Source organism: Talpa occidentalis, unplaced genomic scaffold (assembly GCF_014898055.3).
Source record: "Talpa occidentalis isolate TD23 unplaced genomic scaffold, MPIMG_talOcc4v2.1, whole genome shotgun sequence".
NCBI classification, from domain to species: domain Eukaryota; kingdom Metazoa; phylum Chordata; class Mammalia; order Eulipotyphla; family Talpidae; genus Talpa; species Talpa occidentalis.
Window position 1 is genome coordinate 29112577 of NW_026555331.1, and position 11695 is coordinate 29124271.

The 11695-nt window shown below is 49.7% G+C and overlaps 1 long non-coding RNA gene across 1 annotated transcript in view; it reads left to right on the forward strand.

The window, feature by feature from the left end:
- The window catches only part of LOC129145280 (uncharacterized), a 48712-nt gene extending 47290 nt beyond the window's left edge, over positions 1-1422 (forward strand). Inside the window, exon 4 of the long non-coding RNA XR_008550587.1 lies at positions 1386-1422. This is a non-coding gene — a long non-coding RNA (uncharacterized LOC129145280). The remainder of the gene's footprint in view (positions 1-1385) is intronic.
- The last annotated feature ends 10273 nt before the right edge of the window (positions 1423-11695 follow it).

An 11695-nucleotide genomic window follows, 5' to 3' on the forward strand; every position in this document is an offset into this window, starting at 1 on the left:
GAGGGTCCCGCATGGCGCGCAGACCTCTCCTGCCGCCCGCTGCTCCCCTCAGCAGAGTACTTAGGTCCTTCTGCCTGCTCTGCTCCCCGCTCTGGCTCTGGTGAATTCTCTCACCCTCCCGTGCTTCTGACTGTACCCAGTGCTTGTATAAATAAATAAAGATAAATCTTTAAAAAAAAAAAAAACCTGGGAACTTTCAGACGCACCGCCCCTCCTCTGGGGATGGGAAAGATGCTGGAGATTAAGATCATTGATCAGACCTGCGTGATGAAACCACCATAAAAATCCTTCAGCTGTGGGGTTTGGAGACTTTCTGGGCTGGTGAATACAGGGAGGTGTCGGGAATGTGGCATGCTCTGCGGACACGGACGCTCCATGCCTCCTCCCTCCCCGTACCCAGTGTACCTATGCTCGTCATCTGTCTGCATTCCCCCCTCCCCCAGGAAAGGAATCCCTTATTATGTAACAGACTGGCAAGTATTTCCTGGAATTTCCATTATAGCAATAGCACATTATATGGGGAGGTGGTGGTGGGAGCCCCCATTTTATAGGCAGTTGGTCAGAAGTGCAAGTGACAAACCTGTGACTGGGACCGGAGACTGGATCTGCCGTGGGGAACAGTCCTGTGGGGCTGAACCCTCAACCTGTGGGGTGTGCAGTGAGTCTGGACAGCTAGTGTCAGAGCAGAGTGGTAGGATGCCCAGCTGGTGTCTGGATGGTTGGCAAATCCCTGTGCATTTGCTAGTAGAAATATTCTGTGCCTGGAGAAGAAACTTAGTTTTTTTCTTAGCTATTTTAAATGTCTCCCTTGTATTAATTTACTAATCTTTATATAAGCTGAGAGGCAGATAGTTGCTCAGAAGGACAGAGAGACCTAAGGATCTGCTCAGATTCTCACAACCACACAGCATAACTGGGAAGTGGACCCACCAGTCTGGCTCTGGGGCTCAGCCCCTCTCTCTGCTGGATTGGCCTCCTGTGTGTGATCCATGGACGTTTCACTGACAGTGGCTCTTGGTTTTCCTCTGTGCCTACAGGATGGCTTGTTTCCCTGTGGCCCCCACCTCCCCAGGGACCTACTTCATTCTCATCCACGCCAACTCAGGTTGGGGCTCCCCCATCCGTGTCCCAGGCAACTCCCCCTCTCCCGCCCCCGACTGACTGCAAGCAAGGAGGCAGACATTCGCCACCACCCCCAGCCGGCAGCGCCTGCTACATGCCACAGCCCAGCTCAGAGAGGGCGGGGGCGAGGCAATTACCCGGAAAACGCAGGCAAAACTCCCACAGAGCCACAGGGAGTTCTTTAAAAAAAAGAAAAAAAAAAAAAAAAACAACTCTGCTGTGACAGCGTGGTGGCAGGAATCTTATCCAGTCTTATTTCCCAGCTCCTATAACAGCCCAGCCTGAGAACCTGGCCCTGAGCAGCTCAGAGCGTCCGCTGCATCATCTGACAACGAGAGTGAATCCCCCCGGGAGCTGCCTGATGTAGGGCGTGCAAAATGAAAGCAGTCAGCGTCCCCAAGGCCTTCTTTCCTTTCTCTGAAATCTGCAAGACACCCTGATTTCAGTGCTGCCAGAAAAAGCCGAGGTAACTGCCCAATCCTTGGATTCCCTTCCAAAGCGATTGTTAGAATAAGCCAGACAGCCGCCTGTGTAGGCTCTTGCTTTGGGCATTTAATGGATCTCATGCATTGTGCCGCACTTGGGGACCAACACGGCCCCCTCATTTCCTACACCCTCACCCCACAGGGACTCGGCCTCTGGAACAGTGAGCAAAAAGAAACTGGAAGGAAATAGCTTGAGCTCCTTGCGTGTGAACAGCATCCGAGAGCTTGGAATGTGCCAGTGCCTCGTGAAAATGTTTTGCGGACTAGATCCTCCGAGATTGAGCGAGTCATGACTTTTTGAGGTCACTGGGCTGATAGGTGACAGAGTTAAGACTTAAATTCGGGGTTTTTGGACCCTATTGTGCTCCCTTCACAGAGCAGAGCAAGCAGAGACAGGGCCCTGACCCCATCGGCCCCAGGGAGCAAGCGGAGCCCAGGACAATTACTAGGTTCAATGTGGTCAATTACTGCGGATTGGGGTTATCGCTTAGCATGTATTTAGATGGAGATGTGGGCTAAGTATGATCTCTCCTGGAAGACTGTAGACCTGGAGGGTGATGCCCACAGCCACTCCCACCAAAGATCCTGTCTGTCAGGGAGCCAAAACCAGACATCTCCGGGCTGCATCTGACTTGTAATTGTGTTATGTTTGGCTCCAAACTAGCCTTTAAAATGTGGATTTGGGGGCTAACATTTAAAAATTAGGGGAATTTACCCAAGTCTTGGGATTTCTGCCCTCTGTGTGAAGACAGGCTGTACCAGGCTTGCTGTCTCAGGACCTGAACAGTTCTGGCCCCCATAGTGTGTCCTCCAGAGCTATGGCCTCCCTCCCACCCACACCATCTCTGTGATGTCGCCTGGGCTGACCCTCGTAGCACCCAGGCTGTGTGTGTGCGTTGGGGGCGGGGGGTGGCAGTAACTTTTCTTTTTCTATCGAGGTAATAATATTGGTTAACATGCTGGGGGACCTTTGACTTTCTACAGAAAGGAGGACCAAGAATTGGGGTGGGTAAAAATTTCGTCTTTATTTCCATTCACCTTTTCCTAAAACTGTGCATTTCCTTCCATTGTGGCAGTAGTCAGTCACCACGATAGTAATGGCATCTGTGACTTTACTACCAGAAGAAATCACAGACATTTTCATAGCACATTAGAGTTTAGCAGCTCTCTCCAAATGTCATTTATGCTCCCCACTCCCCCCCAAAGCATGGCGTACTGCTACATCTTGTTCTTTGATGCATTTGGTATAGAAGCACATACATTATGACATTGGAGTTTGGTTTTAAATATATTTTTGAACAACTGTTTTTCAATATAATTACTTTCCTTTGTAATGCCATGTATTTTATTTTATGCATTTATTCTGAGAGAATATCCATAGGCCTCGCCAGCCTACTGAATGTATCCAAAGCACAAAATTAAAATCACATCTTCAAAAAGAGTATTGACCTCAGATACTCTGGGGTCTGGAAGGCAGTTCTAGAGCTTTTTGGAGAAGTGGAGTTGGAGAGGAGCTACACTCCCCCACACAGTTTCTGCCACGTGACTTCACACCAGCCACCCAGCCCAGGGCCTGCACCCTGAGCTCAGGAGCACTTGGCCTCCTGCTGTGCTTAGGTTCGTTCTGCATTCAGTGGCCTGAGCTCTGCGTCTCCAGAGCCCTCTCCCATGCAATCCTGGCTCAACTCTACAGGGAAATCTTAGCTCCCAGGCTCTAACTGCAATGCCCAATTTGAGGAGTGCTGAGAGCAACGAGCTGGTCTGGGCGCTTGGGCACCTCTCCCATCTCTCGCTGACTGAGCTACGTGGGTGCTGACTCATCCCCAGACTCTCCCGGTCCAGCTGGGTGCAAGCCCAAAACGACGTGCCCTCCTTGTTTCTCCACTGATTCCTCCCAGGCTCTCCCCAGGCGCCTGCAAACCTAGGCTCAGCTTCCCTAGCTCCTGCCGCCCCTCCTAGCAACCACTCTCCTCTCTCCCTGCCAATCCGGAAATGTGTGGTCTCCTGTTCTGGTCCAATTTCCTCCTGAATCCTTGAAGCTCCCACTCAGCCTTTCCCTCATCTTCCAACTCTCATGCAGTTTGCTAAAACCACCCTGCTGAAGGTCAGCAGAGTTGACCTTGGCAGCGAAGACAGGAGGCCTCCCCTTCCCGCGCTCGCCCTGCAGAGCCTGACTCTGACAGCTACCTCTTCCCAGACAGGATGACCGTGCCTGCTCCCCTGGTTTCCATGACACTGCACTTTCCCACGTCTCTGCTGGGTTTCTGACAGCTCGTTTCCTCCTTGGCATCGCCTCCTCCAGCTTCTCACCGTGGGCATGCCAACTCACTCTGGAGTGTGCCTGCCGCCTCCCTTGGAGGGCTTCTCTACCTAGTGGCCCACCACTGCCGCCTTTCTAGCCTCAGCCACCCACTGTCCCCAGTCCCACCTGGACGGGGCTTGTAGAACTGGTCCAGACCCCCACCCATGACCGTCCTAAACCACAAGACGTCAGATTTGTGACACTGGAGGTGCCCACTTGTAGGCTGGCCACCCAACCCCATAGCTGGTGGGGTGTCTGGGGGAGATTTTAACTTGTCGCTTGTAGCTGAGCTACTACAGGTCTGGGAAAGGCAACCCAGTGGAAGGCTGAGAGGTTAGGACACTGCCCAAGCTCAAGCCCTGCTTCTGCAACTTGCTGCTGTGACCTCAGCCAAGTTCACTTGATCCTCCATTTGTTTAGCAAATGTTAATTGAGCCCCTACTGTGCTCTGGACTCTGCTGAAAATACAAAGTGCCTCCCCACAGGGTTGAAGTTAACTTAGAGTCAGGACATTAATCAGTGATATCCAAACAAATGCTAAATTGTTTTTTAAAGATTTATTTTTTTATTTATGCAAACAAGGACTGGGGAGTAGGACAGAAGTGCAGGGGGTGAGAGAATTCACGAGAGACAGAATGGGAAGCAGAAAAGGCAGATCTACTGAAATACACTGCTGAGGGGAGCAGCTGGTGAGTCAGGAGAGGTCTGCTGCACCATGTGGGTTTGTTCCCTGACCTGGGATTGAACTTATGCTGCAGTGGCTGGCTATAGCTTAACAGTGCTGAGACTTTAACCCCTGTGCCACCAGGGAGGGCAACAAATGCAAAACTGCGACTGTGACAAGCCGTGAGGGAGAGTAACCATATGCTGTAAGAGCCCAGCAGGAGGCCATCTCATGAGGGAGGTCAGGGTCAAGACTTCCCTGGGGACATGACCTCACACTCAGGTCTGAAGCATGAGTGGGGTTATGAGGTATAACAGGCTGAATCATGGCCCCCAAAGATGTCCACATCTTAATCCCCAGAATCATGAATTACATGGTAATTCAGAATTCCCTTACATGGCAGCAAAGACATGACTCAACTAAGGATCCTGAGTTGGGAGGGCCGCTTGGATAATCTGGGTGGCCATTGTCATCACAGGGATCCTTATGAGAAGGAGGCAGACGTTAATGGGAGCGGATATTGGAGTGATGACATTGCTGGAGGGACCACAGAACCTCTAGAAGCTGGAAACAGCAAGGAAACCTCCAAAAGAAACAGAGTTCTGCTGACCCCTAGAAATGCAAGAGGTGAAGTTTGTTTTGCTGTGGTCACTTGGCAAGGTGGCAACAGGGAGCTGACATACCAGGAAATTGAGAAACCATGTGGCAAAGCAGGGATGAGAAGGGGTAGCTACGATCTGAAGAAATAGGTTAAGTACCTGTGGAGTGATGGACAGGTGGACAGCAGCCAGACCATGATCCACCAACAGCCACTGAGTGATTGATGGATGGATTGATTGATTTACTTCCTCCAAGCCTCAGATTCCTCTCTAGTAAAATGATGACTTCATAGGGTTGTTAAGAAAATTAAATTAGGTCAGATACATAAGGAGCATAGCTCTTAATAAACTAACGTAATGTCAAGTCCTGTTATGATGTGCAAAGCCTTGGGAATTCTGAGGCTCCTCTGGGGCTGATGAGGAGGAGGGAAAAGGGTTAGCGTGGTCAGTTCTACCCTCAATCAGGTCAGCTGAGTTTATAATTGTTCGCACATTGGATTTGGCTTCTGCTTAAGATCATGTTTGAATAGAAGATTCCTCCACTAAGACATGGTTTGAAAACCACTCTGCTCCAGCCTGCCTCTAAGGTGCCTGGAGGTGCCACCAGGACTCAAATTTCATCAGAGCCAGCTGGAGAACTCAGATTTCGGACCCCCCACATCTTGATCCTTTGAGGGTAAGCTGGGACAGTAGAGGGGGGAGCAGTTTCATGACACAAAGTCTGTTTTCCCCCATGGCACTTCCTGAGTTGTGTGAAGTTTGCTCAAATCTTCCTCTGTTTCATGTCCACAAGGGCAGGAATCCTATGCTTTGTTAATCACCTTATCTGCAGGGCCTGACACTGTCTGGCACATGATAATAACAGGAAACACTTGGAAAGCGCGCGCTCTGTCCCAGACCCTGCTCCACAGAACCCAGCTCACGTGCATAGTAGGTGCTCGAGACCCACCCCATGTGTCACATCACTTATGCACCCCGGGAGAGTTTCTTAGCACCACAATGGCCTCATCTGCATGATGAGATGTGAGGATGCTATGGACAATAACATCGTGATGTCTGCTGTCGCCTGGCTGGGGCCTGGCCACAGCAGCACTCAGGAAGGGTAGCTTTTCTAACTATCTCATTGTACTGACCGCCAAAATATTCTGTTTCCAGCTGCCCTGTCTCCAAACAGGCACTGGCGCAATCTCATCCCCTGAGCTTTGATGGATTCCTTCTCTTCATCAGCCAAGTTGCGTCCTGCAAAATTTCTCTTACGCACTCCTCTTGCTCCCCTGGGTCCAGATGCACACGTCTGCCTTTCTGGCCTCCAGCTCCTCCCTCAATCCAATCAGCCCTACGGGTGGCTGCTTCTCCCACATTCCACGGCTGTCACCTCCTTTCCTCTCAGGGCCCTCAGAAAACCCCCATAGCACATATCACTGAGTATGACCTTGCTGGGATCCCCAGAACCAGGGTAAATCCACACCCTGCTTAATAGCTCCCAAGTCACCACTAACCTGCCAGCCTTTGCTGCGCCCTGTTCTGCACCCCTGCAGCACCCACAGGTATCTCCATCACAACACGTCTCAAACAGTCTCTACATGCCTGCTCTTCGCGTGTCTAATGGAATTGCGTGTAAATGTGAGAACCCTGAGGACAAAACTGTCTTTTATCACTTTCACTTGTTGGAATTCTGGGCCCTGTCCCCTTTCTCAGCAGTCTCCCTGCTATCACCTTCATGGAGGCTGCGCCAGTCTCTCCCCAGAGCAATCACCAAATGTCATGGTCTGTCTCTCCTGATCCTGTCCCCTCCCACTGGGCATTCAGGTGATCCTTTGAAAGAACAGATGAGTTTATGGCATTGTCTTTTGGGGACCCCTGGACAGATTGACCTCAGGCAGCGCCCGCATTAGCAGTTCATGCTCCCTTCCCATCTCCCTGCCTCCAGACATGCTGAATTGACTTGTAAAGGCTTTTCCATGGCTGGAATATTCTTCCTTCTGCCTGAGACACTTCCTTTCCTCTCCCTTCCACCTCCTCCCTGCCCATTGGCTAACTCCTGCTCACGTCCAGTCTTCCCAGAATGGGGTCCCTGACTTCCTGAAGCTTTGGCCCCATGACCGCCCCTGTGAGCCACCAGCACTCAGTGCATTCCCTGCGCTGTTGTCAGTGCTCCTTACACCCTCACCTGCCTATTAAGTCTTTGAGGGCAGGGCCCTGTCTCCACTATCTGGGAACCAGGCAGAGTGCTTGACACATAGTAGGCACTTAATAAACGTTTATTTGATTGAGCTGAATTCCAAAGCTCTCTACTTATCCTCTCTACCTCCCCAAACCTTACCCTCCCTTCCAACAACAAAAACAATGACTGACACCTTTTAATGCTTAATATGTGCCTGACACTTTGCTAAGTGCCCCATGCACATGGTCTTTGCTTGCTCCTCAGCATCCTTGTGTGCAGTAGGGGCTATTTTACAGAAGCCAAGGCTGGCAGCGGTGAAATAACTAGCTTGATCTGACCTCTCACACAGCCACACTGGAAGCAGCTCTGGTTCACACCTTCTCAACTGCAGGATGATGCTGTGCTCCATGTCCACATGTTCCCCACTTTCTGCATGAAGCCCCCTTCCTCTCCTCTGACCCTCTAATCACAAGGGTCTGTGTCTTCCCAGAGATTCCCAGCCCTTGCAATGATACCTGGAGCTTCTGTTGAGGGCTGCTCTGCAGGACAGAGGTATTGGAGCAGTAAATCTTTCCAGCTATAAATTCCCTGAGGGCGAGGACTGGGATCTGGTTCTCTACCCTTCCTCCCTCCTCAGCCCTCCCCGCACCCCCACCCCAGGATATCCAGCATAGCGTCAGGCATGTGGTTGGCACCCACTTAATATGCTCAAATTCACCAGTAAAATGAAGGGCCCTGGGTTCCAGCTGAGGTGGTTCTGAGCTCTCTTTTGCCACCAGCCACTCCTGTTAAGCAATGAAAAGAAGTGTCAGAGCGTGAGGGGCTCGCTGGAGAACTCTGACATCGTTCTAAGTCTGATGAATGTGGACATTGTGAGTTGCAGGAATTTGGGGAAAGGCAGTGCCAAGATTCAGTGGTGCCAAACTTGTGGGCAGTGGCAGCTCTGACTTCTTTTTTCTGTCCAATGAGTCCCTTTTTTTTTTTTTTTACTGTAATATGTTCCTAGAAACTATGTTATAAATCAGATTATCAAAAAGGAGATTGTAATTACTCAGCAAAAATTGAGTTTATTGAGCACTTACTACACATGCCAGGCAGTGAGTGAGGTGATAGGAGGTTAAATGTGACTGGTTCTGTTCTCAGCAGGCCTCCCTGTCTCACAAGCAACACGGAGCAATGTGATCACAGTAAAAGGCCCTCGACTGTGCATGCTCCTGTCCCCATCTGCCTTTGCAAGGACTTCTCGAGTACTTTCAGAAGTTTCCTGTGTGTGTCTGTGGTGGGCTCACGACTAAGTGTGGGCATCGCTGCTAAGGTTGATCTCCACAGTTGTTCTCTGCCACCCTGCTCCATCCCAGTGTGCTGGGCACCCCGCCCCTGCTGGGCTGGGCGATGTGACCAAGGATGAAGCAAGTCCTGCACCCGGGGTGACTACATAGAGCATGCCTCTTCCCTGTCACTGTCTCGCTGTGCCAAGGAGTCAGAAGGCTGGGTTGTTTGAGCCCCAATATCTTCAGTGAAAAAGCTCTACAGTGGCTTACTTGTCTATCTAGAACTTCCTCTGCTATCTCTCTCTCTCTCTCTCTTTCTCTCTCTCTCTCTCTCTCTCTCACACACACACACACACACATACACACACCCCTATACTACATGCATGCATGTACATGCATGCACACAGATACCAACAGAGATAAACACACTTTACACAAAATGCACACAGGTGCACACACATACAGATCCAGGGAGAAACACACTTACATACAAATGCACACACGTGCACACACATACAGATACAAGCTTGCACACACTACAATTACATACATAGGTGTGTGCGTGCACACATACACGACTCAGCCCTGACTCCGTGGGTTTTGAGATCAGATGTGGAGCAAGGTTATATTCAGACACATTCCTCTTCCAGTAAAGAAGGCTCTCCCACTGGGACAAAGGTATCTGCTTGACCTTTTCTCCCCATGACTGAGCTTTCACCCAGAAGGTGTCTCAGTCCTTCTGTGACACCAGCTCCTGGCAAACTACCCTACTGTGTCCCTACAGAAGCCTAGACGGGTCTCAGTTTTGCCACACACAGCTCTCTAGTCCCACCTGTTCCTCTTACATAAGCATGAATTGAATTATTTAAGCTTGAATTTAGAAAAAGGTAAGAAATACTCCAAGTAGTTTTGATTGGGGGGAATTTTAATTTTTTTTATACTCTACCATCTTTTCTAAAATTTAAAAAACAAGCATGTATCACTTTCTCAATCCAAAAAAAAAAAATCTTTTGTTTGTGATAGATGTCGATGATACAAAATGAAAGACTATGAACTGTAGAAGCAAAGAGAAAGAAGAAACTCTGGGCTGGGAAGGGGAAATAGAAGTTTCCAAAAGGAATAATGTTACAAGTGAGGGTTCCTGAGCAAATGAAATCAGAGATATAGACAAGAATATAGCATAAAACCAATGCCAAAAATAAAGCTATAGATTTATTCAAGAGCAAAATTTTTAGGCCTTACAAAATCTGCATATCACATTGGTTATATAAGAACCTGCAATGGACTTTTAAATCTAGTATCACATATTAAAATACACACATACCAGTACATCATGTGCTGGTGACATAAAACTGCACGCTGAATGGACTGTGCTCTTGTTCACCTTTTACTTGGAAGTGTCGTGATGTTTAACCTAAAGCCTTCCTTTAGGAATGTTCAAAATTGCTCCTGAGCACTCAGTTGAGGCTGAGGGTGAGACTTAGGTGCTGTTTGCTGATGATCATGATGAAGCCTCTTTGGCTAAAACACGTTTTACATACCCGGAAGGGTTGGCCCAGCATTGCCTCTTTTCTCCACATCTCTGTTGAAAGCCACAATGCTCAGGGTCAGGGTTAACAGAGGCTCCAGGAAGCTGCCGTAGGCCCCAGCTGCCCGCCCTATCCTTCCCCTCCCCAAGGCCCACCCAGCTGCCATAACTCACTACTTTCAGGGCACAGAACTGGTGCCTCCCTGCAGCTGGGCTGGCTGGTGGCAGGAAAGGGATGGGTGGGAATAGAGGTACAGGAGCTGATCACACCCTGTCTTTGGAGTCACAGAAAACAGTACACCCAATATGGAAGACTTTCACTGTGGCTTCTCCAACCTCTTAGGAGCCACCACTGACAGGGAGTGTACCCTATGCGCTGGAATTACAGAAATGGCTTAATTTCATGTAATTGTCACAACCACTGGAGAGGAGAAATATCTTCCCCACTTGACAGGCCAGAAAGCAGCGGTGCCATGAGCTTAATTTAGCAGAGTCTAGTTTGCAAGGGCTGCAGTAACCAAGTGCCACAGACAGCATCCCTTAAGCAATAGAAATGTGTTGCCTCAGGGTTCTGAAGGCCAGAAGTCCCAAATCAAGGCTTAGCAGGGTTGGTTTTGGGGGCTGTGAAGGGAAACCAGGGCCAGGCTCTCTCCTGGTTTCAGGTGGTTACCAGCAAACTTTGTCCTGGCTTGTAACACACCACCCACTCCCTGCCCTCATCCCCACATGGTGTTCTCCCTTTGTGTGTGGCTGTGCCCTGCTCCCCCACTTTGAAAGGACAGCTCTGATGGCCTCTTTTGAATCTGGTTATCTCTATGGAGACTCTATTTCCAAATAAGGCCACATTCTGAGGTTGGATCGTCAGCATATTTAAGGGGGGCAGGGCAATACAATTCAGCGCATAACTCGAAGATCTCACCGTGCTAAGTGATGGAGCCAACATTCAAAACATACACAAACTGATAATAGCCCTTAACCAAATCCTTCTTAATCCTTCTCTCTGACTCTCTGGCCCTGTGGCTCCTTTTCAAAGGCCACATCTGTCACGTGGGAGCACGTGGCCAGAGCCCACCTAGAGAGTCTGAGGATTTCCTAAATAATCTCGTATTTTCTAGGCTTTTCTCCAGAGGGATAGAGTAGTAGCTCAAGTCTTTTTTCCAAGCAGATGTTGACAGACATTTGCTCTAATAAAAGAATGTCCCCATTTCTACTGTCCAGTTTTGCAGGAAAGACCCATTCCCACATTCCCAGTGCCCCCCACCCCCTCCCCCCGCAAAGGACAGACCCTTCTCTGGGGAAGAACCAGGGCACTGCTGTTTTCACATGAATGAGCAGGAGACACCTCAGCCTCTACTCATGGTGACATCCTACACCCCTCACTCGGTGCCAAGGGGGCAAGCCTGTAGGGGCCACAGAGTGTGGGAGGAGGTACAGGAGGATGGGCGTAGCTCAACAATTTCAGAATGGATGCCTCCATGCCTTATTTCCCCTTAAAACACTGTACAACTCTAAATTAGCCAGCTTTTGCAGTGGTGCTCTTGCCAGGAGACGGTCAGCTCT